General features: G+C 46.8%; 46 non-coding genes and 3 pseudogenes across 46 annotated transcripts; all 49 read right to left on the bottom strand.

Moving 5' to 3' along the window:
* Nucleotides 1-17: 17 nt before the first annotated feature.
* Nucleotides 18-136, bottom strand: LOC138476032 (5S ribosomal RNA). The gene has a single exon (XR_011270121.1). It is a non-coding gene; the product is annotated as a 5S ribosomal RNA (ribosomal RNA).
* Nucleotides 137-242: 106 nt separating this feature from the next.
* On the bottom strand, nucleotides 243-351 carry LOC138474542 (5S ribosomal RNA; annotated as a pseudogene).
* Nucleotides 352-457: 106 nt separating this feature from the next.
* LOC138476031 (5S ribosomal RNA) lies at nucleotides 458-576 on the bottom strand. Its single transcript, XR_011270120.1, has one exon. It is a non-coding gene; the product is annotated as a 5S ribosomal RNA (ribosomal RNA).
* Nucleotides 577-1,040: 464 nt separating this feature from the next.
* On the bottom strand, nucleotides 1,041-1,159 carry LOC138476030 (5S ribosomal RNA). The gene has a single exon (XR_011270119.1). It is a non-coding gene; the product is annotated as a 5S ribosomal RNA (ribosomal RNA).
* A 106-nt stretch (nucleotides 1,160-1,265) lies between these two features.
* LOC138480391 (5S ribosomal RNA) lies at nucleotides 1,266-1,384 on the bottom strand. The gene has a single exon (XR_011274070.1). It is a non-coding gene; the product is annotated as a 5S ribosomal RNA (ribosomal RNA).
* Nucleotides 1,385-1,490: 106 nt separating this feature from the next.
* LOC138478171 (5S ribosomal RNA) lies at nucleotides 1,491-1,609 on the bottom strand. The gene has a single exon (XR_011272063.1). It is a non-coding gene; the product is annotated as a 5S ribosomal RNA (ribosomal RNA).
* A 106-nt stretch (nucleotides 1,610-1,715) lies between these two features.
* On the bottom strand, nucleotides 1,716-1,834 carry LOC138476029 (5S ribosomal RNA). Its single transcript, XR_011270118.1, has one exon. It is a non-coding gene; the product is annotated as a 5S ribosomal RNA (ribosomal RNA).
* A 464-nt stretch (nucleotides 1,835-2,298) lies between these two features.
* LOC138479254 (5S ribosomal RNA) lies at nucleotides 2,299-2,417 on the bottom strand. The gene has a single exon (XR_011273046.1). It is a non-coding gene; the product is annotated as a 5S ribosomal RNA (ribosomal RNA).
* A 106-nt stretch (nucleotides 2,418-2,523) lies between these two features.
* On the bottom strand, nucleotides 2,524-2,642 carry LOC138478399 (5S ribosomal RNA). Its single transcript, XR_011272270.1, has one exon. It is a non-coding gene; the product is annotated as a 5S ribosomal RNA (ribosomal RNA).
* A 464-nt stretch (nucleotides 2,643-3,106) lies between these two features.
* Nucleotides 3,107-3,225, bottom strand: LOC138480218 (5S ribosomal RNA). The gene has a single exon (XR_011273921.1). It is a non-coding gene; the product is annotated as a 5S ribosomal RNA (ribosomal RNA).
* A 106-nt stretch (nucleotides 3,226-3,331) lies between these two features.
* Nucleotides 3,332-3,450, bottom strand: LOC138476028 (5S ribosomal RNA). The gene has a single exon (XR_011270117.1). It is a non-coding gene; the product is annotated as a 5S ribosomal RNA (ribosomal RNA).
* Nucleotides 3,451-3,556: 106 nt separating this feature from the next.
* On the bottom strand, nucleotides 3,557-3,675 carry LOC138476027 (5S ribosomal RNA). Its single transcript, XR_011270116.1, has one exon. It is a non-coding gene; the product is annotated as a 5S ribosomal RNA (ribosomal RNA).
* Nucleotides 3,676-4,138: 463 nt separating this feature from the next.
* On the bottom strand, nucleotides 4,139-4,257 carry LOC138477663 (5S ribosomal RNA). Its single transcript, XR_011271601.1, has one exon. It is a non-coding gene; the product is annotated as a 5S ribosomal RNA (ribosomal RNA).
* Nucleotides 4,258-4,363: 106 nt separating this feature from the next.
* Nucleotides 4,364-4,482, bottom strand: LOC138479295 (5S ribosomal RNA). The gene has a single exon (XR_011273083.1). It is a non-coding gene; the product is annotated as a 5S ribosomal RNA (ribosomal RNA).
* A 106-nt stretch (nucleotides 4,483-4,588) lies between these two features.
* On the bottom strand, nucleotides 4,589-4,707 carry LOC138479655 (5S ribosomal RNA). Its single transcript, XR_011273410.1, has one exon. It is a non-coding gene; the product is annotated as a 5S ribosomal RNA (ribosomal RNA).
* A 106-nt stretch (nucleotides 4,708-4,813) lies between these two features.
* LOC138476025 (5S ribosomal RNA) lies at nucleotides 4,814-4,932 on the bottom strand. The gene has a single exon (XR_011270115.1). It is a non-coding gene; the product is annotated as a 5S ribosomal RNA (ribosomal RNA).
* A 463-nt stretch (nucleotides 4,933-5,395) lies between these two features.
* LOC138478070 (5S ribosomal RNA) lies at nucleotides 5,396-5,514 on the bottom strand. The gene has a single exon (XR_011271971.1). It is a non-coding gene; the product is annotated as a 5S ribosomal RNA (ribosomal RNA).
* Nucleotides 5,515-5,620: 106 nt separating this feature from the next.
* On the bottom strand, nucleotides 5,621-5,739 carry LOC138476024 (5S ribosomal RNA). Its single transcript, XR_011270114.1, has one exon. It is a non-coding gene; the product is annotated as a 5S ribosomal RNA (ribosomal RNA).
* Nucleotides 5,740-5,845: 106 nt separating this feature from the next.
* On the bottom strand, nucleotides 5,846-5,954 carry LOC138474541 (5S ribosomal RNA; annotated as a pseudogene).
* A 106-nt stretch (nucleotides 5,955-6,060) lies between these two features.
* On the bottom strand, nucleotides 6,061-6,179 carry LOC138476022 (5S ribosomal RNA). The gene has a single exon (XR_011270112.1). It is a non-coding gene; the product is annotated as a 5S ribosomal RNA (ribosomal RNA).
* A 464-nt stretch (nucleotides 6,180-6,643) lies between these two features.
* Nucleotides 6,644-6,762, bottom strand: LOC138476021 (5S ribosomal RNA). The gene has a single exon (XR_011270111.1). It is a non-coding gene; the product is annotated as a 5S ribosomal RNA (ribosomal RNA).
* Nucleotides 6,763-6,868: 106 nt separating this feature from the next.
* LOC138479619 (5S ribosomal RNA) lies at nucleotides 6,869-6,987 on the bottom strand. Its single transcript, XR_011273377.1, has one exon. It is a non-coding gene; the product is annotated as a 5S ribosomal RNA (ribosomal RNA).
* Nucleotides 6,988-7,093: 106 nt separating this feature from the next.
* On the bottom strand, nucleotides 7,094-7,212 carry LOC138479501 (5S ribosomal RNA). The gene has a single exon (XR_011273270.1). It is a non-coding gene; the product is annotated as a 5S ribosomal RNA (ribosomal RNA).
* Nucleotides 7,213-7,318: 106 nt separating this feature from the next.
* Nucleotides 7,319-7,437, bottom strand: LOC138476020 (5S ribosomal RNA). The gene has a single exon (XR_011270110.1). It is a non-coding gene; the product is annotated as a 5S ribosomal RNA (ribosomal RNA).
* A 464-nt stretch (nucleotides 7,438-7,901) lies between these two features.
* LOC138476019 (5S ribosomal RNA) lies at nucleotides 7,902-8,020 on the bottom strand. Its single transcript, XR_011270109.1, has one exon. It is a non-coding gene; the product is annotated as a 5S ribosomal RNA (ribosomal RNA).
* Nucleotides 8,021-8,125: 105 nt separating this feature from the next.
* Nucleotides 8,126-8,244, bottom strand: LOC138478397 (5S ribosomal RNA). The gene has a single exon (XR_011272268.1). It is a non-coding gene; the product is annotated as a 5S ribosomal RNA (ribosomal RNA).
* Nucleotides 8,245-8,707: 463 nt separating this feature from the next.
* Nucleotides 8,708-8,826, bottom strand: LOC138478068 (5S ribosomal RNA). The gene has a single exon (XR_011271969.1). It is a non-coding gene; the product is annotated as a 5S ribosomal RNA (ribosomal RNA).
* A 106-nt stretch (nucleotides 8,827-8,932) lies between these two features.
* Nucleotides 8,933-9,051, bottom strand: LOC138476018 (5S ribosomal RNA). Its single transcript, XR_011270108.1, has one exon. It is a non-coding gene; the product is annotated as a 5S ribosomal RNA (ribosomal RNA).
* A 106-nt stretch (nucleotides 9,052-9,157) lies between these two features.
* LOC138474540 (5S ribosomal RNA) lies at nucleotides 9,158-9,266 on the bottom strand (annotated as a pseudogene).
* A 106-nt stretch (nucleotides 9,267-9,372) lies between these two features.
* LOC138476017 (5S ribosomal RNA) lies at nucleotides 9,373-9,491 on the bottom strand. Its single transcript, XR_011270107.1, has one exon. It is a non-coding gene; the product is annotated as a 5S ribosomal RNA (ribosomal RNA).
* Nucleotides 9,492-9,955: 464 nt separating this feature from the next.
* Nucleotides 9,956-10,074, bottom strand: LOC138476016 (5S ribosomal RNA). The gene has a single exon (XR_011270106.1). It is a non-coding gene; the product is annotated as a 5S ribosomal RNA (ribosomal RNA).
* Nucleotides 10,075-10,180: 106 nt separating this feature from the next.
* On the bottom strand, nucleotides 10,181-10,299 carry LOC138480389 (5S ribosomal RNA). Its single transcript, XR_011274069.1, has one exon. It is a non-coding gene; the product is annotated as a 5S ribosomal RNA (ribosomal RNA).
* Nucleotides 10,300-10,405: 106 nt separating this feature from the next.
* Nucleotides 10,406-10,524, bottom strand: LOC138478170 (5S ribosomal RNA). Its single transcript, XR_011272062.1, has one exon. It is a non-coding gene; the product is annotated as a 5S ribosomal RNA (ribosomal RNA).
* A 106-nt stretch (nucleotides 10,525-10,630) lies between these two features.
* On the bottom strand, nucleotides 10,631-10,749 carry LOC138476014 (5S ribosomal RNA). Its single transcript, XR_011270105.1, has one exon. It is a non-coding gene; the product is annotated as a 5S ribosomal RNA (ribosomal RNA).
* A 464-nt stretch (nucleotides 10,750-11,213) lies between these two features.
* On the bottom strand, nucleotides 11,214-11,332 carry LOC138476013 (5S ribosomal RNA). The gene has a single exon (XR_011270104.1). It is a non-coding gene; the product is annotated as a 5S ribosomal RNA (ribosomal RNA).
* A 106-nt stretch (nucleotides 11,333-11,438) lies between these two features.
* Nucleotides 11,439-11,557, bottom strand: LOC138480159 (5S ribosomal RNA). The gene has a single exon (XR_011273867.1). It is a non-coding gene; the product is annotated as a 5S ribosomal RNA (ribosomal RNA).
* A 474-nt stretch (nucleotides 11,558-12,031) lies between these two features.
* LOC138476012 (5S ribosomal RNA) lies at nucleotides 12,032-12,150 on the bottom strand. The gene has a single exon (XR_011270103.1). It is a non-coding gene; the product is annotated as a 5S ribosomal RNA (ribosomal RNA).
* A 106-nt stretch (nucleotides 12,151-12,256) lies between these two features.
* LOC138476010 (5S ribosomal RNA) lies at nucleotides 12,257-12,375 on the bottom strand. The gene has a single exon (XR_011270101.1). It is a non-coding gene; the product is annotated as a 5S ribosomal RNA (ribosomal RNA).
* A 106-nt stretch (nucleotides 12,376-12,481) lies between these two features.
* LOC138479176 (5S ribosomal RNA) lies at nucleotides 12,482-12,600 on the bottom strand. The gene has a single exon (XR_011272975.1). It is a non-coding gene; the product is annotated as a 5S ribosomal RNA (ribosomal RNA).
* Nucleotides 12,601-13,064: 464 nt separating this feature from the next.
* On the bottom strand, nucleotides 13,065-13,183 carry LOC138477738 (5S ribosomal RNA). Its single transcript, XR_011271669.1, has one exon. It is a non-coding gene; the product is annotated as a 5S ribosomal RNA (ribosomal RNA).
* A 106-nt stretch (nucleotides 13,184-13,289) lies between these two features.
* LOC138476009 (5S ribosomal RNA) lies at nucleotides 13,290-13,408 on the bottom strand. Its single transcript, XR_011270100.1, has one exon. It is a non-coding gene; the product is annotated as a 5S ribosomal RNA (ribosomal RNA).
* Nucleotides 13,409-13,514: 106 nt separating this feature from the next.
* Nucleotides 13,515-13,633, bottom strand: LOC138479654 (5S ribosomal RNA). Its single transcript, XR_011273409.1, has one exon. It is a non-coding gene; the product is annotated as a 5S ribosomal RNA (ribosomal RNA).
* A 106-nt stretch (nucleotides 13,634-13,739) lies between these two features.
* LOC138475937 (5S ribosomal RNA) lies at nucleotides 13,740-13,858 on the bottom strand. The gene has a single exon (XR_011270035.1). It is a non-coding gene; the product is annotated as a 5S ribosomal RNA (ribosomal RNA).
* Nucleotides 13,859-14,311: 453 nt separating this feature from the next.
* Nucleotides 14,312-14,430, bottom strand: LOC138476008 (5S ribosomal RNA). Its single transcript, XR_011270099.1, has one exon. It is a non-coding gene; the product is annotated as a 5S ribosomal RNA (ribosomal RNA).
* Nucleotides 14,431-14,536: 106 nt separating this feature from the next.
* LOC138476007 (5S ribosomal RNA) lies at nucleotides 14,537-14,655 on the bottom strand. Its single transcript, XR_011270098.1, has one exon. It is a non-coding gene; the product is annotated as a 5S ribosomal RNA (ribosomal RNA).
* Nucleotides 14,656-14,761: 106 nt separating this feature from the next.
* Nucleotides 14,762-14,880, bottom strand: LOC138476006 (5S ribosomal RNA). The gene has a single exon (XR_011270097.1). It is a non-coding gene; the product is annotated as a 5S ribosomal RNA (ribosomal RNA).
* A 106-nt stretch (nucleotides 14,881-14,986) lies between these two features.
* Nucleotides 14,987-15,105, bottom strand: LOC138476005 (5S ribosomal RNA). The gene has a single exon (XR_011270096.1). It is a non-coding gene; the product is annotated as a 5S ribosomal RNA (ribosomal RNA).
* Nucleotides 15,106-15,569: 464 nt separating this feature from the next.
* On the bottom strand, nucleotides 15,570-15,688 carry LOC138478801 (5S ribosomal RNA). Its single transcript, XR_011272634.1, has one exon. It is a non-coding gene; the product is annotated as a 5S ribosomal RNA (ribosomal RNA).
* Nucleotides 15,689-15,794: 106 nt separating this feature from the next.
* On the bottom strand, nucleotides 15,795-15,913 carry LOC138480067 (5S ribosomal RNA). The gene has a single exon (XR_011273784.1). It is a non-coding gene; the product is annotated as a 5S ribosomal RNA (ribosomal RNA).
* Between the last annotated feature and the right edge of the window lie 243 nt (nucleotides 15,914-16,156).

The following is a 16,156-nucleotide window of genomic DNA, read 5'->3' as shown; positions in this document are numbered from 1 at the left end:
AACTTGGAGCACAAAAAAGCCTACAGCACCTGGTATTCCCAGGCGGTCTCCCATCCAGGTACTAACTAGGCCCGACACTGCTTAGCTTCCGAGATCAGACGAGATCGGGCGCATTCAGTGTGGTGTGGCCGTAGGCTCTGGTCCTAGTGAGTTTTGTACTTTTAAGCATCTAGTCGGCTAGACCTTGCAGTTTTGAAAGGCAATTGAGAAATGGCTCACTTCCTGAACTTGGAGCACAAAAAAGCCTACAGCACCTGGTATTCCCAGGCGGTCTCCCATCCAGGTACTAACTAGGCCCGACACTGCTTAGCTTCCGAGATCAGACGCATTCAGTGTGGTGTGGCCGTAGGCTCTGGGCCTAGTGAGTTTTGTACTTTTAAGCATCTAGTCGGCTAGACCTTGCAGTTTTGAAAGGCAATTGAGAAATGGCTCACTTCCTGAACTTGGAGCACAAAAAAGCCTACAGCACCTGGTATTCCCAGGCGGTCTCCCATCCAGGTACTAACTAGGCCCGACACTGCTTAGCTTCCGAGATCAGACGAGATCGGGCGCATTCAGTGTGGTGTGGCCGTAGGCTCGAGTAATGCTAAGAATATTACTCTTATGCATTTGCATTTAGTAAGCTAAGCCATGCAGCCACTTGCAACATGATACCACGCTCATCGGTCGATCAGCGCTCGATCAGGCGAGATATATAAGACTGGTGGGCCCATTCAGGACTCCTATGTCTGGTAGGATAACTTTAATCCATCCATCCTGTTTCTGTTGCAGGGAGGTGGAGAGAACAATCAACACAATAACGCCTTTCTTTCATGCCTCTTGAAGGACTCAATATTCTCTGTACTGCATTACATGTGAAAGTCGATTTATTACCCATGAACACACTACCTGTATGCTAATTATATGTAAATAGGTAGCTCCAGCCCTCATAATGTTGTCCAACATTTCCGCTATAAAACGGGATAAAATTATTTTGGAAACATACCAAATTTGAAAAGTAATTGAGAAGTTGTGCAATTACTAATCATGGAGCACAAAATAGCCTACAGCACCTGGTATTCCCAGGCGGTCTCCCATCCAGGTACTAACTAGGCCCGACACTGCTTAGCTTCCGAGATCAGACGAGATCGGGCGCATTCAGTGTGGTGTGGCCGTAGGCTCTGGGCCTAGTGAGTTTTGTACTTTTAAGCATCTAGTCGGCTAGACCTTGCAGTTTTGAAAGGCAATTGAGAAATGGCTCACTTCCTGAACTTGGAGCACAAAAAAGCCTACAGCACCTGGTATTCCCAGGCAGTCTCCCATCCAGGTACTAACTAGGCCCGACACTGCTTAGCTTCTGAGATCAGACGAGATCGGGCGCATTCAGTGTGGTGTGGCCCTAGGCTCTGGTCCTAGTGAGTTTTGTACTTTTAAGCATCTAGTCGGCTAGACCTTGCAGTTTTGAAAGGCAATTGAGAAATGGCTCACTTCCTGAACTTGGAGCACAAAAAAGCCTACAGCACCTGGTATTCCCAGGCGGTCTCCCATACAGGTACTAACTAGGCCCGACACTGCTTAGCTTCCGAGATCAGACGAGATCGGGCGCATTCAGTGTGGTGTGGCCGTAGGCTCTGGGCCTAGTGAGTTTTGTACTTTTAAGCATCTAGTCGGCTAGACCTTGCAGTTTTGAAAGGCAATTGAGAAATGGCTCACTTCCTGAACTTGGAGCACAAAAAAGCCTACAGCACCTGGTATTCCCAGGCGGTCTCCCATCCAGGTACTAACTAGGCCCGACACTGCTTAGCTTCCGAGATCAGACGAGATCGGGCGCATTCAGTGTGGTGTGGCCGTAGGCTCGAGTAATGCTAAGAATATTACTCTTATGCATTTGCATTTAGTAAGCTAAGCCATGCAGCCACTTGCAACATGATACCACGCTCATCGGTCGATCAGCGCTCGATCAGGCGAGATATATAAGACTGGTGGGCCCATTCAGGACTCCTATGTCTGGTAGGATAACTTTAATCCATCCATCCTGTTTCTGTTGCAGGGAGGTGGAGAGAACAATCAACACAATAACGCCTTTCTTTCATGCCTCTTGAAGGACTCAATATTCTCTGTACTGCATTACATGTGAAAGTCGATTTATTACCCATGAACACACTACCTGTATGCTAATTATATGTAAATAGGTAGCTCCAGCCCTCATAATGTTGTCCAACATTTCCGCTATAAAACGGGATAAAATTATTTTGGAAACATACCAAATTTGAAAAGTAATTGAGAAGTTGCGCAATTACTAATCATGGAGCACAAAATAGCCTACAGCACCTGGTATTCCCAGGCGGTCTCCCATCCAGGTACTAACTAGGCCCGACACTGCTGAGCTTCCGAGATCAGACGAGATCGGGCGCATTCAGTGTGGTGTGGCCGTAGGCTCTGGGCTTAGTGAGTTTTGTACTTTTAAGCATCTAGTCGGCTAGACCTTGCAGTTTTGAAAGGCAATTGAGAAATGGCTCACTTCCTGAACTTGGAGCACAAAAAAGCCTACAGCACCTGGTATTCCCAGGCAGTCTCCCATCCAGGTACTAACTAGGCCCGACACTGCTTAGCTTCCGAGATCAGACGAGATCGGGCGCATTCAGTGTGGTGTGGCCGTAGGCTCTAGTAATGCTAAGAATATTACTCTTATGCATTTGCATTTAGTAAGCTAAGCCATGCAGCCACTTGCAACATGATACCACGCTCATCGCTCGATCAGCGCTCGATCAGGCGAGATATATAAGACTGGTGGGCCCATTCAGGACTCCTATGTCTGGTAGGATAACTTTAATCCATCCATCCTGTTTCTGTTGCAGGGAGGTGGAGAGAACAATCAACACAATAACGGCTTTCTTTCATGCCTCTTGAAGGACTCAATATTCTCTGTACTGCATTACATGTGAAAGTCGATTTATTACCCATGAACACACTACCTGTATGCTAATTATATGTAAATAGGTAGCTCCAGCCCTCATAATGTTGTCCAACATTTCCGCTATAAAACGGGATAAAATTATTTTGGAAACATACCAAATTTGAAAAGTAATTGAGAAGTTGTGCAATTACTAATCATGGAGCACAAAATAGCCTACAGCACCTGGTATTCCCAGGCGGTCTCCCATCCAGGTACTAACTAGGCCCGACACTGCTTAGCTTCTGAGATCAGACGAGATCGGGCACATTCAGTGTAGTGTGGCCGTAGGCTCTGGTCCTAGTGAGTTTTGTACTTTTAAGCATCTAGTCGGCTAGACCTTGCAGTTTTGAAAGGCAATTGAGAAATGGCTCACTTCCTGAACTTGGAGCACAAAAAAGCCTACAGCACCTGGTATTCCCAGGCGGTCTCCCATCCAGGTACTAACTAGGCCCGACACTGCTTAGCTTCCGAGATCAGACGAGATCGGGCGCATTCAGTGTGGTGTGGCCGTAGGCTCTGGGCCTAGTGAGTTTTGTACTTTTAAGCATCTAGTCGGCTAGACCTTGCAGTTTTGAAAGGCAATTGAGAAATGGCTCACTTCCTGAACTTGGAGCACAAAAAAGCCTACAGCACCTGGTATTCCCAGGCGGTCTCCCATCCAGGTACTAACTAGGCCCGACACTGCTTAGCTTCCGAGATCAGACGAGATCGGGCGCATTCAGTGTGGTGTGGCCGTAGGCTCTAGAAATGCTAAGAATATTATTCTTATGCATTTGCATTTAGTAAGCTAAGCCATGCAGCCACTTGCAACATGATACCACGCTCATCGCTCGATCAGGCTCGATCAGGCGAGATATATAAGACTGGTGGGCCCATTCAGGACTCCTATGTCTGGTAGGATAACTTTAATCCATCCATCCTGTTTCTGTTGCAGGGAGGTGGAGAGAACAATCAACACAATAACGGCTTTCTTTCATGCCTCTTGAAGGACTCAATATTCTCTGTACTGCATTACATGTGAAAGTCGATTTATTACCCATGAACACACTACCTGTATGCTAATTATATGTAAATAGGTAGCTCCAGCCCTCATAATGTTGTCCAACATTTCCGCTATAAAACGGGATAAAATTATTTTGGAAACATACCAAATTTGAAAAGTAATTGAGAAGTTGTGCAATTACTAATCATGGAGCACAAAATAGCCTACAGCACCTGGTATTCCCAGGCGGTCTCCCATCCAGGTACTAACTAGGCCCGACACTGCTTAGCTTCCGAGATCAGACGAGATCGGGCGCATTCAGTGTGGTGTGGCTGTAGGCTCTGGGCCTAGTGAGTTTTGTACTTTTAAGCATCTAGTCGGCTAGACCTTGCAGTTTTGAAAGGCAATTGAGAAATGGCTCACTTCCTGAACTTGGAGCACAAAAAAGCCTACAGCACCTGGTATTCCCAGGCGGTCTCCCATCCAGGTACTAACTAGGCCCGACACTGCTTAGCTTCCGAGATCAGACGAGATTGGGCGCATTCAGTGTGGTGTGGCCGTAGGCTCTGGTCCTAGTGAGTTTTGTACTTTTAAGCATCTAGTCGGCTAGACCTTGCAGTTTTGAAAGGCAATTGAGAAATGGCTCACTTCCTGAACTTGGAGCACAAAAAAGCCTACAGCACCTGGTATTCCCAGGCCGTCTCCCATCCAGGTACTAACTAGGCCCGACACTGCTTAGCTTCCGAGATCAGACGAGATCGGGCGCATTCAGTGTGGTGTGGCCGTAGGCTCTGGGCCTAGTGAGTTTTGTACTTTTAAGCATCTAGTCGGCTAGACCTTGCAGTTTTGAAAGGCAATTGAGAAATGGCTCACTTCCTGAACTTGGAGCACAAAAAAGCCTACAGCACCTGGTATTCCCAGGCGGTCTCCCATCCAGGTACTAACTAGGCCCGACACTGCTTAGCTTCCGAGATCAGACGAGATCGGGCGCATTCAGTGTGGTGTGGCCGTAGGCTCTAGAAATGCTAAGAATATTACTCTTATGCATTTGCATTTAGTAAGCTAAGCCATGCAGCCACTTGCAACATGATACCACGCTCATCGCTCGATCAGGCTCGATCAGGCGAGATATATAAGACTGGTGGGCCCATTCAGGACTCCTATGTCTGGTAGGATAACTTTAATCCATCCATCCTGTTTCTGTTGCAGGGAGGTGGAGAGAACAATCAACACAATAACGGCTTTCTTTCATGCCTCTTGAAGGACTCAATATTCTCTGTACTGCATTACATGTGAAAGTCGATTTATTACCCATGAACACACTACCTGTATGCTAATTATATGTAAATAGGTAGCTCCAGCCCTCATAATGTTGTCCAACATTTCCGCTATAAAACGGGATAAAATTATTTTGGAAACATACCAAATTTGAAAAGTAATTGAGAAGTTGTGCAATTACTAATCATGGAGCACAAAATAGCCTACAGCACCTGGTATTCCCAGGCGGTCTCCCATCCAGGTACTAACTAGGCCCGACACTGCTTAGCTTCCGAGATCAGACGAGATCAGGCGCATTCAGTGTGGTGTGGCCGTAGGCTCAGGGCTTAGTGAGTTTTGTACTTTTAAGCATCTAGTCGGCTAGACCTTGCAGTTTTGAAAGGCAATTGAGAAATGGCTCACTTCCTGAACTTGGAGCACAAAAAAGCCTACAGCACCTGGTATTCCCAGGCGGTCTCCCATCCAGGTACTAACTAGGCCCGACACTGCTTAGCTTCCGAGATCAGACGAGATCGGGCGCATTCAGTGTGGTGTGGCCGTAGGCTCTGGTCCTAGTGAGTTTTGTACTTTTAAGCATCTAGTCGGCTAGACCTTGCAGTTTTGAAAGGCAATTGAGAAATGGCTCACTTCCTGAACTTGGAGCACAAAAAAGCCTACAGCACCTGGTATTCCCAGGCGGTCTCCCATCCAGGTACTAACTAGGCCCGACACTGCTTAGCTTCCGAGATCAGACGCATTCAGTGTGGTGTGGCCGTAGGCTCTGGGCCTAGTGAGTTTTGTACTTTTAAGCATCTAGTCGGCTAGACCTTGCAGTTTTGAAAGGCAATTGAGAAATGGCTCACTTCCTGAACTTGGAGCACAAAAAAGCCTACAGCACCTGGTATTCCCAGGCGGTCTCCCATCCAGGTACTAACTAGGCCCGACACTGCTTAGCTTCCGAGATCAGACGAGATCGGGCGCATTCAGTGTGGTGTGGCCGTAGGCTCGAGTAATGCTAAGAATATTACTCTTATGCATTTGCATTTAGTAAGCTAAGCCATGCAGCCACTTGCAACATGATACCACGCTCATCGGTCGATCAGCGCTCGATCAGGCGAGATATATAAGACTGGTGGGCCCATTCAGGACTCCTATGTCTGGTAGGATAACTTTAATCCATCCATCCTGTTTCTGTTGCAGGGAGGTGGAGAGAACAATCAACACAATAACGCCTTTTTTTCATGCCTCTTGAAGGACTCAATATTCTCTGTACTGCATTACATGTGAAAGTCGATTTATTACCCATGAACACACTACCTGTATGCTAATTATATGTAAATAGGTAGCTCCAGCCCTCATAATGTTGTCCAACATTTCCGCTATAAAACGGGATAAAATTATTTTGGAAACATACCAAATTTGAAAAGTAATTGAGAAGTTGTGCAATTACTAATCATGGAGCACAAAATAGCCTACAGCACCTGGTATTCCCAGGCGGTCTCCCATCCAGGTACTAACTAGGCCCGACACTGCTTAGCTTCCGAGATCAGACGAGATCGGGCGCATTCAGTGTGGTGTGGCCGTAGGCTCTGGGCCTAGTGAGTTTTGTACTTTTAAGCATCTAGTCGGCTAGACCTTGCAGTTTTGAAAGGCAATTGAGAAATGGCTCACTTCCTGAACTTGGAGCACAAAAAAGCCTACAGCACCTGGTATTCCCAGGCAGTCTCCCATCCAGGTACTAACTAGGCCCGACACTGCTTAGCTTCTGAGATCAGACGAGATCGGGTGCATTCAGTGTGGTGTGGCCGTAGGCTCTGGTCCTAGTGAGTTTTGTACTTTTAAGCATCTAGTCGGCTAGACCTTGCAGTTTTGAAAGGCAATTGAGAAATGGCTCACTTCCTGAACTTGGAGCACAAAAAAGCCTACAGCACCTGGTATTCCCAGGCGGTCTCCCATACAGGTACTAACGAGGCCCGACACTGCTTAGCTTCCGAGATCAGACGAGATCGGGCGCATTCAGTGTGGTGTGGCCGTAGGCTCTGGGCCTAGTGAGTTTTGTACTTTTAAGCATCTAGTCGGCTAGACCTTGCAGTTTTGAAAGGCAATTGAGAAATGGCTCACTTCCTGAACTTGGAGCACAAAAAAGCCTACAGCACCTGGTATTCCCAGGCGGTCTCCCATCCAGGTACTAACTAGGCCCGACACTGCTTAGCTTCCGAGATCAGACGAGATCGGGCGCATTCAGTGTGGTGTGGCCGTAGGCTCTAGAAATGCTAAGAATATTACTCTTATGCATTTGCATTTAGTAAGCTAAGCCATGCAGCCACTTGCAACATGATACCACGCTCATCGCTCGATCAGCGCTTGATCAGGCGAGATATATAAGACTGGTGGGCCCATTCAGGACTCCTATGTCTGGTAGGATAACTTTAATCCATCCATCCTGTTTCTGTTGCAGGGAGGTGGAGAGAACAATCAACACAATAACGGCTTTCTTTCATGCCTCTTGAAGGACTCAATATTCTCTGTACTGCATTACATGTGAAAGTCGATTTATTACCCATGAACACACTACCTGTATGCTAATTATATGTAAATAGGTAGCTCCAGCCCTCATAATGTTGTCCAACATTTCCGCTATAAAACGGGATAAAATTATTTTGGAAACATACCAAATTTGAAAAGTAATTGAGAAGTTGCGCAATTACTAATCATGGAGCACAAAATAGCCTACAGCACCTGGTATTCCCAGGCGGTCTCCCATCCAGGTACTAACTAGGCCCGACACTGCTTAGCTTCCGAGATCAGACGAGATCGGGCGCATTCAGTGTGGTGTGGCCGTAGGCTCTGGTCTAGTGAGTTTTGTACTTTTAAGCATCTAGTCGGCTAGACCTTGCAGTTTTGAAAGGCAATTGAGAAATGGCTCACTTCCTGAACTTGGAGCACAAAAAAGCCTACAGCACCTGGTATTCCCAGGCAGTCTCCCATCCAGGTACTAACTAGGCCCGACACTGCTTAGCTTCCGAGATCAGACGAGATCGGGCGCATTCAGTGTGGTGTGGCCGTAGGCTCTAGAAATGCTAAGAATATTACTCTTATGCATTTGCATTTAGTAAGCTAAGCCATGCAGCCACTTGCAACATGATACCACGCTCATCGCTCGATCAGGCTCGATCAGGCGAGATATATAAGACTGGTGGGCCCATTCAGGACTCCTATGTCTGGTAGGATAACTTTAATCCATCCATCCTGTTTCTGTTGCAGGGAGGTGGAGAGAACAATCAACACAATAACGGCTTTCTTTCATGCCTCTTGAAGGACTCAATATTCTCTGTACTGCATTACATGTGAAAGTCGATTTATTACCCATGAACACACTACCTGTATGCTAATTATATGTAAATAGGTAGCTCCAGCCCTCATAATGTTGTCCAACATTTCCGCTATAAAACGGGATAAAATTATTTTGGAAACATACCAAATTTGAAAAGTAATTGAGAAGTTGTGCAATTACTAATCATGGAGCACAAAATAGCCTACAGCACCTGGTATTCCCAGGCGGTCTCCCATCCAGGTACTAACTAGGCCCGACACTGCTTAGCTTCCGAGATCAGACGAGATCAGGCGCATTCAGTGTGGTGTGGCCGTAGGCTCAGGGCTTAGTGAGTTTTGTACTTTTAAGCATCTAGTCGGCTAGACCTTGCAGTTTTGAAAGGCAATTGAGAAATGGCTCACTTCCTGAACTTGGAGCACAAAAAAGCCTACAGCACCTGGTATTCCCAGGCGGTCTCCCATCCAGGTACTAACTAGGCCCGACACTGCTTAGCTTCCGAGATCAGACGAGATCGGGCGCATTCAGTGTGGTGTGGCCGTAGGCTCTGGTCCTAGTGAGTTTTGTACTTTTAAGCATCTAGTCGGCTAGACCTTGCAGTTTTGAAAGGCAATTGAGAAATGGCTCACTTCCTGAACTTGGAGCACAAAAAAGCCTACAGCACCTGGTATTCCCAGGCGGTCTCCCATCCAGGTACTAACTAGGCCCGACACTGCTTAGCTTCCGAGATCAGACGCATTCAGTGTGGTGTGGCCGTAGGCTCTGGGCCTAGTGAGTTTTGTACTTTTAAGCATCTAGTCGGCTAGACCTTGCAGTTTTGAAAGGCAATTGAGAAATGGCTCACTTCCTGAACTTGGAGCACAAAAAAGCCTACAGCACCTGGTATTCCCAGGCGGTCTCCCATCCAGGTACTAACTAGGCCCGACACTGCTTAGCTTCCGAGATCAGACGAGATCGGGCGCATTCAGTGTGGTGTGGCCGTAGGCTCGAGTAATGCTAAGAATATTACTCTTATGCATTTGCATTTAGTAAGCTAAGCCATGCAGCCACTTGCAACATGATACCACGCTCATCGGTCGATCAGCGCTCGATCAGGCGAGATATATAAGACTGGTGGGCCCATTCAGGACTCCTATGTCTGGTAGGATAACTTTAATCCATCCATCCTGTTTCTGTTGCAGGGAGGTGGAGAGAACAATCAACACAATAACGCCTTTCTTTCATGCCTCTTGAAGGACTCAATATTCTCTGTACTGCATTACATGTGAAAGTCGATTTATTACCCATGAACACACTACCTGTATGCTAATTATATGTAAATAGGTAGCTCCAGCCCTCATAATGTTGTCCAACATTTCCGCTATAAAACGGGATAAAATTATTTTGGAAACATACCAAATTTGAAAAGTAATTGAGAAGTTGTGCAATTACTAATCATGGAGCACAAAATAGCCTACAGCACCTGGTATTCCCAGGCGGTCTCCCATCCAGGTACTAACTAGGCCCGACACTGCTTAGCTTCCGAGATCAGACGAGATCGGGCGCATTCAGTGTGGTGTGGCCGTAGGCTCTGGGCCTAGTGAGTTTTGTACTTTTAAGCATCTAGTCGGCTAGACCTTGCAGTTTTGAAAGGCAATTGAGAAATGGCTCACTTCCTGAACTTGGAGCACAAAAAAGCCTACAGCACCTGGTATTCCCAGGCAGTCTCCCATCCAGGTACTAACTAGGCCCGACACTGCTTAGCTTCTGAGATCAGACGAGATCGGGCGCATTCAGTGTGGTGTGGCCCTAGGCTCTGGTCCTAGTGAGTTTTGTACTTTTAAGCATCTAGTCGGCTAGACCTTGCAGTTTTGAAAGGCAATTGAGAAATGGCTCACTTCCTGAACTTGGAGCACAAAAAAGCCTACAGCACCTGGTATTCCCAGGCGGTCTCCCATACAGGTACTAACTAGGCCCGACACTGCTTAGCTTCCGAGATCAGACGAGATCGGGCGCATTCAGTGTGGTGTGGCCGTAGGCTCTGGGCCTAGTGAGTTTTGTACTTTTAAGCATCTAGTCGGCTAGACCTTGCAGTTTTGAAAGGCAATTGAGAAATGGCTCACTTCCTGAACTTGGAGCACAAAAAAGCCTACAGCACCTGGTATTCCCAGGCGGTCTCCCATCCAGGTACTAACTAGGCCCGACACTGCTTAGCTTCCGAGATCAGACGAGATCGGGCGCATTCAGTGTGGTGTGGCCGTAGGCTCTAGAAATGCTAAGAATATTACTCTTATGCATTTGCATTTAGTAAGCTAAGCCATGCAGCCACTTGCAACATGATACCACGCTCATCGCTCGATCAGCGCTTGATCAGGCGAGATATATAAGACTGGTGGGCCCATTCAGGACTCCTATGTCTGGTAGGATAACTTTAATCCATCCATCCTGTTTCTGTTGCAGGGAGGTGGAGAGAACAATCAACACAATAACGGCTTTCTTTCATGCCTCTTGAAGGACTCAATATTCTCTGTACTGCATTACATGTGAAAGTCGATTTATTACCCATGAACACACTACCTGTATGCTAATTATATGTAAATAGGTAGCTCCAGCCCTCATAATGTTGTCCAACATTTCCGCTATAAAACGGGATAAAATTATTTTGGAAACATACCAAATTTGAAAAGTAATTGAGAAGTTGCGCAATTACTAATCATGGAGCACAAAATAGCCTACAGCACCTGGTATTCCCAGGCGGTCTCCCATCCAGGTACTAACTAGGCCCGACACTGCTTAGCTTCCGAGATCAGACGAGATCGGGCGCATTCAGTGTGGTGTGGCCGTAGGCTCTGGGCCTAGTGAGTTTTGTACTTTTAAGCATCTAGTCGGCTAGACCTTGCAGTTTTGAAAGGCAATTGAGAAATGGCTCACTTCCTGAACTTGGAGCACAAAAAAGCCTACAGCACCTGGTATTCCCAGGCAGTATCCCATCCAGGTACTAACTAGGCCCGACACTGCTTAGCTTCCGAGATCAGACGAGATCGGGCGCATTCAGTGTGGTGTGGCAGTAGGCTCTAGAAATGCTAAGAATATTACTCTTATGCATTTGCATTTAGTAAGCTAAGCCATGCAGCCACTTGCAACATGATACCACGCTCATCGCTCGATCAGCGCTCGATCAGGCTCGATCAGGCGAGATATATAAGACTGGTGGGCCCATTCAGGACTCCTATGTCTGGTAGGATAACTTTAATCCATCCATCCTGTTTCTGTTGCAGGGAGATGGAGAGAACAATCAACACAATAACGGTTTTCTTTCATGCCTCTTGAAGGACTCAATATTCTCTGTACTGCATTACATGTGAAAGTCGATTTATTACCCATGAACACCCTACCTGTATGCTAATTATATGTAAATAGGTAGCTCCAGCCCTCATAATGTTGTCCAACATTTCCGCTATAAAACGGGATAAAATTATTTTGGAAACATACCAAATTTGAAAAGTAATTGAGAAGTTGTGCAATTACTAATCATGGAGCACAAAATAGCCTACAGCACCTGGTATTCCCAGGCGGTCTCCCATCCAGGTACTAACTAGGCCCGACACTGCTTAGCTTCCGAGATCAGACGAGATCGGGCGCATTCAGTGTGGTGTGGCCGTAGGCTCTGGTCCTAGTGAGTTTTGTACTTTTAAGCATCTAGTCGGCTAGACCTTGCAGTTTTGAAAGGCAATTGAGAAATGGCTCACTTCCTGAACTTGGAGCACAAAAAAGCCTACAGCACCTGGTATTCCCAGGCGGTCTCCCATCCAGGTACTAACTAGGCCCGACACTGCTTAGCTTCCGAGATCAGACGAGATCGGGCGCATTCAGTGTGGTGTGGCCGTAGGCTCTGGGCCTAGTGAGTTTTGTACTTTTAAGCATCTAGTCGGCTAGACCTTGCAGTTTTGAAAGGCAATTGAGAAATGGCTCACTTCCTGAACTTGGAGCACAAAAAAGCCTACAGCACCTGGTATTCCCAGGCGGTCTCCCATCCAGGTACTAACTAGGCCCGACACTGCTTAGCTTCCGAGATCAGACGAGATCGGGCGCATTCAGTCTGGTGTGGCCGTAGGCTCTAGTAATGCTAAGAATATTACTCTTATGCATTTGCATTTAGTAAGCTAAGCCATGCAGCCACTTGCAACATGATACCACGCTCATCGCTCGATCAGCGCTCGATCAGGCGAGATATATAAGACTGGTGGGCCCATTCAGGACTCCTATGTCTGGTAGGATAACTTTAATCCATCCATCCTGTTTCTGTTGCAGGGAGGTGGAGAGAACAATCAACACAATAACGGCTTTCTTTCATGCCTCTTGAAGGACTCAATATTCTCTGTACTGCATTACATGTGAAAGTCGATTTATTACCCATGAACACACTACCTGTATGCTAATTATATGTAAATAGGTAGCTCCAGCCCTCATAATGTTGTCCAACATTTCCGCTATAAAACGGGATAAAATTATTTTGGAAACATACCAAATTTGAAAAGTAATTGAGAAGTTGTGCAATTACTAATCATGGAGCACAAAATAGCCTACAGCACCTGGTATTCCCAGGCGGTCTCCCATCCAGGTACTAACTAGGCCCGACACTGCTTAGCTTCCGAGATCAGACGGGATCGGGCGCATTCAGTGTGATGTGGCCGTAGGCTCTGGGCCTAGTGAGTTTTGTACTTTTAAGCATCTAGTCGGCTAGACCTTGCAGTTTTGAAAGGCAATTGAGAAATGGCTCACTTCCTGAACTTGGAGCACAAAAAAGCCTACAGCACCTGGTATTCCCAGGCGGTCTCCCATCCAGGTACTAACTAGGCCCGACACTGCTTAGCTTCCGAGATCAGACGAGATCGGGCGCATTCAGTGTGGTGTGGCCGTAGGCTCTGGTCCTAGTGAGTTTTGTACTTTTAAGCATCTAGTCGGCTAGACCTTGCAGTTTTGAAAGGCAATTGAGAAATGGCTCACTTCCTGAACTTGGAGCACAAAAAAGCCTACAGCACCTGGTATTCCCAGGCCGTCTCCCATCCAGGTACTAACTAGGCCCGACACTGCTTAGCTTCCGAGATCAGACGAGATCGGGCGCATTCAGTGTGGTGTGGCCGTAGGCTCTGGGCCTAGTGAGTTTTGTACTTTTAAGCATCTAGTCGGCTAGACCTTGCAGTTTTGAAAGGCAATTGAGAAATGGCTCACTTCCTGAACTTGGAGCACAAAAAAGCCTACAGCACCTGGTATTCCCAGGCGGTCTCCCATCCAGGTACTAACTAGGCCCAACACTGCTTAGCTTCCGAGATCAGACGAGATCGGGCGCATTCAGTGTGGTGTGGCCGTAGGCTCTAGAAATGCTAAGAATATTACTCTTATGCATTTGCATTTAGTAAGCTAAGCCATGCAGCCACTTGCAACATGATACCACGCTCATCGCTCGATCAGGCGAGATATATAAGACTGGTGGGCCCATTCAGGACTCCTATGTCTGGTAGGATAACTTTAATCCATCCATCCTGTTTCTGTTGCAGGGAGGTGGAGAGAACAATCAACACAATAACGGCTTTCTTTCATGCCTCTTGAAGGACTCAATATTCTCTGTACTGCATTACATGTGAAAGTCGATTTATTACCCATGAACACACTACCTGTATGCTAATTATATGTAAATAGGTAGCTCCAGCCCTCATAATGTTGTCCAACATTTCCGCTATAAAACGGGATAAAATTATTTTGGAAACATACCAAATTTGAAAAGTAATTGAGAAGTTGTGCAATTACTAATCATGGAGCACAAAATAGCCTACAGCACCTGGTATTCCCAGGCGGTCTCCCATCCAGGTACTAACTAGGCCCGACACTGCTTAGCTTCCGAGATCAGACGAGATCGGGCGCATTCAGTGTGGTGTGGCCGTAGGCTCAGGGTCTAGTGAGTTTTGTACTTTTAAGCATCTAGTCGGCTAGACCTTGCAGTTTTGAAAGGCAATTGAGAAATGGCTCACTTCCTGAACTTGGAGCACAAAAAAGCCTACAGCACCTGGTATTCCCAGGCGGTCTCCCATCCAGGTACTAACTAGGCCCGACACTGCTTAGCTTCCGAGATCAGACGAGATCGGGCGCATTCAGTGTGGTGTGGCCGTAGGCTCTGGTCCTAGTGAGTTTTGTACTTTTAAGCATCTAGTCGGCTAGACCTTGCAGTTTTGAAAGGCAATTGAGAAATGGCTCACTTCCTGAACTTGGAGCACAAAAAAGCCTACAGCACCTGGTATTCCCAGGCGGTCTCCCATCCAGGTACTAACTAGGCCCGACACTGCTTAGCTTCCGAGATCAGACGAGATCGGGCGCATTCAGTGTGGTGTGGCCGTAGGCTCTGGGCCTAGTGAGTTTTGTACTTTTAAGCATCTAGTCGGCTAGACCTTGCAGTTTTGAAAGGCAATTGAGAAATGGCTCACTTCCTGAACTTGGAGCACAAAAAAGCCTACAGCACCTGGTATTCCCAGGCGGTCTCCCATCCAGGTACTAACTAGGCCCGACACTGCTTAGCTTCCGAGATCAGACGAGATCGGGCGCATTCAGTGTGGTGTGGCCGTAGGCTCGAGTAATGCTAAGAATATTACTCTTATGCATTTGCATTTAGTAAGCTAAGCCATGCAGCCACTTGCAACATGATACCACGCTCATCGGTCGATCAGCGCTCGATCAGGCGAGATATATAAGACTGGTGGGCCCATTCAGGACTCCTATGTCTGGTAGGATAACTTTAATCCATCCATCCTGTTTCTGTTGCAGGGAGGTGGAGAGAACAATCAACACAATAACGCCTTTCTTTCATGCCTCTTGAAGGACTCAATATTCTCTGTACTGCATTACATGTGAAAGTCGATTTATTACCCATGAACACACTACCTGTATGCTAATTATATGTAAATAGGTAGCTCCAGCCCTCATAATGTTGTCCAACATTTCCGCTATAAAACGGGATAAAATTATTTTGGAAACATACCAAATTTGAAAAGTAATTGAGAAGTTGCGCAATTACTAATCATGGAGCACAAAATAGCCTACAGCACCTGGTATTCCCAGGCGGTCTCCCATCCAGGTACTAACTAGGCCCGACAATGCTTAGCTTCCGAGATCAGACGAGATCGGGCGCATTCAGTGTGGTGTGGCCGTAGGCTCTGGGCCTAGTGAGTTTTGTACTTTTAAGCATCTAGTCGGCTAGACCTTGCAGTTTTGAAAGGCAATTGAGAAATGGCTCACTTCCTGAACTTGGAGCACAAAAAAGCCTACAGCACCTGGTATTCCCAGGCAGTCTCCCATCCAGGTACTAACTAGGCCCGACACTGCTTAGTTTCCGAGATCAGACGAGATCGGGCGCATTCAGTGTGGTGTGGCCGTAGGCTCTAGTAATGCTAAGAATATTACTCTTATGCATTTGCATTTAGTAAGCTAAGCCATGCAGCCACTTGCAACATGATACCACGCTCATCGCTCGATCAGCGCTCGATCAGGCGAGATATATAAGACTGGTGGGCCCATTCAGGACTCCTATGTCTGGTAGGATAACTTTAATCCATCCATCCTGTTTCTGTTGCAGGGAGGTGGAGAGAACAATCAACACAATAACGGCTTTCTTTCATGCCTC

This window comes from Ambystoma mexicanum, chromosome 8, assembly GCF_040938575.1.
Source record: "Ambystoma mexicanum isolate Mex_15411 chromosome 8, UKY_AmexF1_1, whole genome shotgun sequence".
NCBI lineage: Eukaryota > Metazoa > Chordata > Amphibia > Caudata > Ambystomatidae > Ambystoma > Ambystoma mexicanum.
Note: the sequence above shows the minus strand (reverse complement) of the source record. Positions and strands in the feature narration are given on the sequence as shown.